The sequence below is a fragment of the Equus przewalskii genome, chromosome 11, assembly GCF_037783145.1.
Source record: "Equus przewalskii isolate Varuska chromosome 11, EquPr2, whole genome shotgun sequence".
Taxonomy (NCBI): Eukaryota; Metazoa; Chordata; class Mammalia; order Perissodactyla; family Equidae; genus Equus; species Equus przewalskii.
The window spans coordinates 28080314-28085585 of NC_091841.1; positions in this window are offsets into that span (position 1 = coordinate 28080314).

Genomic DNA, 5272 nt, shown 5'->3' on the forward strand with positions numbered 1-5272 from the left:
GTATGGCGTGATTTCTGACATGCTAGGCCCTGGGGGGTGGCCAGGACGGCCTACAGCCAAGAGGGGGTCAGTGTCCAGATAGGAGGCATTGTGATGTAGCTGGAGGTGGGCAGTGCCAAGCCCTACCAGCCCACGGGTCCCCCGACCCCTTCCTGGGCTCTGTGCCCAACCCTGAGCTCATGCCCCTCCGTCTCGCCAGGACTGTTCCGGCTCTGTGTGAGCTGGCTGCCCAGCATCCTGCTGATGACACCTGCCACCACCGCCAAATGCTCTGTGGCTGCCTCGCATCCTGACACTCTCCCCGGGCATCCTGGGGGAGGGCAGCCCCCCGCCCCCGAGGCTCAGGGCCTGGGGAGGGGTCAGGAGATGCATTCCTGTAGTTCTTTTGTCCTATTTTAATAGGGCCCTGTTGGCAACAGTGCCTACACTTTTTTTGGTCTCACCCCCTGGAACAGACTGAGCCAAGAGAATTCCAGGCCTGGGGAAGTGGGGAAAGAATTGTGGGGCCAGGGCCACTGAAGACTTTCCTAGGACGCAGCTCCTCTCTCTCCTGAAAGCCCCAACCCACAATGTGTCACACAAACTGGGTCCACATTTCACAGTAAATAGAATTCTTTATCATGCTACGTTGAGGTGCAGCTTATGAGTCGTGCACGATCAAATATTAACTTGGATTTTCTTTTCTTTTCGTATTTTGAAGGCAATAATTTTCCCCAGGTGTCGGATGTGGTAGGCCTTTGCCCAACTGGGTCAGAGGCACTGGGCTGTCTTTGAAGAGCCTCTTGCAGAGGCTGCCACCCCTCACCCTCCGGAGCCTCTTGCTCTCAAACCTCCTGTGAAATCAACATGCTCGTTACACGTGAGCGTCTCTGCCCGCTCTGACCCCTCCTCAGCTCCTTCTTATACATCTCCACATTCCCCAACAGCCTGCTACCATCCCTTGCAGCACCCGCCCAGCCCCAGGGGCCACGGGGCCTGAGTGGTTAAGAGATCCCAGTCCCAGGCGCGGAGCTGAGCAGCTCTCCCTGCTCCCTGCCCGGCTCCAGGTGCTTGGGGTCCCCGCTGGTCTCCCCTGATCGTCCTTGTGCCTCAAACCTACACTGTAGTTCATCATGATGAAGATGAGGTCAAGGTTGGAGATGCCAACGAAGGAGCAGAGAGTGGCCAAGAGGGTGCCAGGGGCAGATAGCCTGGGAAAAGGTCGGGGAGGTGCTGGGCAGCCTACGGGGGCTGGGTGTGGGGGTGAGGTGGGGTGAGAGGGTGCCACACCCCCACCTGCTAACTCATGGCCTGACTCCTGCTCCTGCTCTCTCAGCCTCCATTTCCCCATCTGCCTTGGAGTATGGCAGAGAGTAAATGAGGTAATGGGGGGCATGCACCCAGCCAGACAGTTTGGGGTCTGGCAGGGAGCTCAGCCCCTGCCCCACCCCCTTTGCCAGGCTTCATGCTTCTGGGAGGGAGCCCGGAGAAAGGCCAGCTCCCTTCTTCAACTCATTCTTCTTGCTCGCCTCCCACGTCAGCTTGGGGGCCAGGTGACGCCCCCCTTCCTACCCCATACACACTCTGTGCTATAGGAGGTAGTTCTGGAATCATGGGTCCCCACTGTGGACGTCTTGGAAGCCACATTCACTCCCATTCAGCCATTCACAAGAGTCCCACAGCTCCTCCGACCCCCCAGAAGCCAGGACTGCCCCAGAGGAATCTTCCAGTTCTGCCTGCGAGTTCTGGAAAGTTCTCTGTGCTCAGCCTCGGTTATCCATTCCCTTCCATAAACAGGGACCGTGTGCCCCAATATCACCAACTGTTGTGAGGTTACATGCAGTAACGGGCAAGAAGGCACTTTGCACAATGTCAAGTATAAATTCTGTTTCTGTTTTATTACTTAAAAGAAAATCTGCAAGGGGGGGTAACAGCAGCAGCTCGTGTGTGCCGAGGGCTTGCTGTACGCCAGGCACGATAACACTTCTCCAACTTGTGAGATGAGAATGGCTTCATCCCCATCCTACAGATGAGGGCATTGAGCTTGGGGAAGTGAAGTCACTTTTCCGGAATGGGAATTCAGGTTCACATCTGCCTGACCTCAGGGGTCATGCCCAAGGAGCATCAGTCTGGGTCTCTCCAAAAATGAAAGAGTTGGGCCCGCGGCGGGCACAGGCTTCAAGACGCAGGGCAGACAAGCAGCAGCCCAGGGCCTGGACGATGCAGAGCTGCTCACCAGAGCACTGGCCTTGGGGCTCACGTTCCAGTCCTGTCTCCAAAGCCCCCAGCTGTGCAGCCTTGGCTGGCCTTTCCTTCCTCTGGGCCTTAGTTTCTTGATCTGTAAATGGAACTGACTCCGCACACAGTATCCCCATGGGGTGGGGACGGAGCATTCTTTGGGCCAGACCTCAGGCCAGTGCCTCACCTGAGGTGCCCTGGCTCTTCAGGAACTGGTTGCAATTGTCCCGAGGCTGATGAAGAATGAGCAGGTGCCCCGATGGGAGATGGTGCCAGCAGCCAAGGCCCACAGCCAAGGATGTCCCCACCAGGACAGGCTGGTGAAGAAGATGGTAGGAACTGGTGACGCAGCTGACTCCAGCTACTGGAGCTTGGGGAGTTCACGACAGGCTCAAGAGAGGTAATGATGCAGGGCCTTCACCGACCTGCAGCCACAACCTGGACTCCAAGTTGCACGGGATCTCTTATCTTGGGGAAGGTTCAAGGGTCCAGAGAGCCTCTAGCCAGAGGCAGGTGATTCATATCATCCTCTCTGGGGCCACCACAGCATCACCTGATGGGTGCATCACCTGCCAGGGTGCTCACATCCTGCTAGGGATCCCAGATAGAGTGTGGACCCTCAAAGCAGAGCTCCCTCTGGGAATGGTTTCTCTGCCTTGCAGGGTCTGTAGAGGAGGCTGAAAGTGGGCCGGATCAAGGCCCAGGTAAGGCCTTGGCCCTGACCACAGCCTGTAGTGAATTCCACCTATCTCAGACCCTCCATCTGCTCTCGGTTCCCTGGTTTCCTCGTTATTGGGACTCCGGATACCATTACACATCGCCTGTCCTCAACACGCGCCCTAGGACCCAAGCACCACCCCCACCTCCCACTAGCACTTCATTCAGTCATTCATTCATTTATTCACACAACAAACATTTATTGAGTACCTATGGTGTGCCAGGCACTGTCCCAGATGTACCACAAGGAAAAAGACAGGCAAGATCTGTCAAAGTGCAGAGTTAGCAGAGACTCCGGAGCCAGGCTACCTGGCTTCAAATCCTGGTTATGCTGCTTTTCAGCTTTGTGACCATGAGCAAGTTACATGACCTCTCTGAGCCCCAATTACCTCGACTGTAAAACAGCGCTAAGATTAGTATCTCCCCATGGGGTTGGGGTGAGGCCTCAACGCCTTAACACAATGTTAGTAGAGTGCTTGGCACGTAGTAAGTGTGCCATGTGTTTGCAGTTATTAGCCTAGCAGGGGATGCAGAAAATGCAACAAACAAATAAAATAATTGCAGGTTATGGTTGGTGTTTTGAAGGAAATAAACAGCATGCTGTGGGGTAGTCAGGAAGACCTCTCTGTCGAGGTGACTTCTTAAGGGCGAAGTATAGAGGATGGAGGAAGCCGTCTCGACCAGACCAGGGAAAGTGCTTTCCAGGCAGAGGAACCAGCAAGTGAGAATCCCTGAGGCGGAAAATGGCTTGGCTGGTGTCAGGAACACCAGAAGGCCCGGAGGCGGGAGATCAGTGAGCGAGGAGGAGGACGGCAGGCCAGGCCAGCGAGGCCAGCGAGGCCAGCAGGGCCTTGTGCACCACAGCACGGAGTTTGGCTTTTCTTCCAGAGCGCTGGGCACGTGTTTTTGTTTTTGTAAGTTGTGTTGCAGTGTATCAAACATGCAGAAATTACACAAATCATAAGTGTGCAATGCCACAAATTTTCACAAAGTGAACATACCCCGGGGAACCAGCACAGAGATCAAAACCCGAACATGAGTAGCCCCCCGAAGCCCCCAGAGGCCTCTTCCAGTCACCACCCCCACAGGAACCACCATCCCGACTGCTAACGGCAGAGAGTAGTTTCGCCTGTTTTTTGAACTTTCTATAAACGGAATCACACAGCCTGCGCTCTTTTCTGTCTGGCTGCTTTCCCTCAGCATTATAAGCAAAATCCATGCATCTTGTTGCAGGTGCTGGAAGTTTTGTTTCCTCTCTGCAGCTCTGTAGCTTTGGTACATGCGCTCTGGCTCTCATGTGCTCCGGCTCCTCCCGCCACTGAAGGGTCTCGAACATGAAATTGACAAGATCTCTTTCCAGCTCACTCCAGTTCCTGCATCTACTGGGGTTGACACCAGAACCAGGCTGGCCTCAGCTGCGCCTGTCTGCTGCTGCCAGAGCAGCCGTATCAGACAGCGCAAGTGGGCTGTCCAACTCACCACTCCCTCCCAAACCAGGAACCCTGTCCTTCCTCAGGCCCCGGTGTCCTCACCTGGAAAATGGGCTCAGTCCTACCAAAGCTGTAGTTGTGAAGATTAAGTTAAATGAGAAATGGCAGTGAAAGCCCTGGCCCTCCCCCGCCAAGGGGCGTAATTAATACCCTTTCTCCTTTCTCCTCCAGGTCCAGAAAATCAACGGGAAAACAAGGGCGCTCCCTGTGGATGGGAGTGAAACTGCAGCCCTCGCTCCCCAGGGTCCTGCTTTCTAGGTGAAGGAATCCAGTGGCCACAAGGCCAGTAAAGACCCAGCTCCTACTGAGAGGGCAGTGCCCACAGGTTGATCTCAGCCCCAAAAGCCCAGGGAGTAGATGATCCAGGAACCACTGCTGCCTTTGCACACTCGTTCCCCACCCCTCTTCCCAACCTCAATCCAGACCCTCCAGGAGACCTCCGCAGGTGCCCACTAAGCCTGCTCTCCTGGTTGCTGTGCCCACAGCACGTGGCACCATCCCCTACACACCCCAGCCCCTCCTAATGCCTGCGTGCCTCCCCGCCAGACTGCGCGGGCAGGGTGGGACCTTTAGCCCTGTTCCCGGAAGACGGAAGATCGCCCACACCTGGCACAGTGCCTCCCATCCAGCCAGGGGCGTCATAAATATCTCCTGAATGATTCATTCATTCTTTTGGGAGAGAAGGCGTGACCTCTAAGTGGTTAAGAATATTGGCTTCGAAGACACAGACTTGAGTTCAAGTCTTCTCTCTGACCTTTGGCTCTGTGACCTTGGGAAGCTCATTCACCTGTCTAAGCCTGTTTCCTCATTTAAAAAATGGAGTGACCACGACCCCATTAGGTCATTGT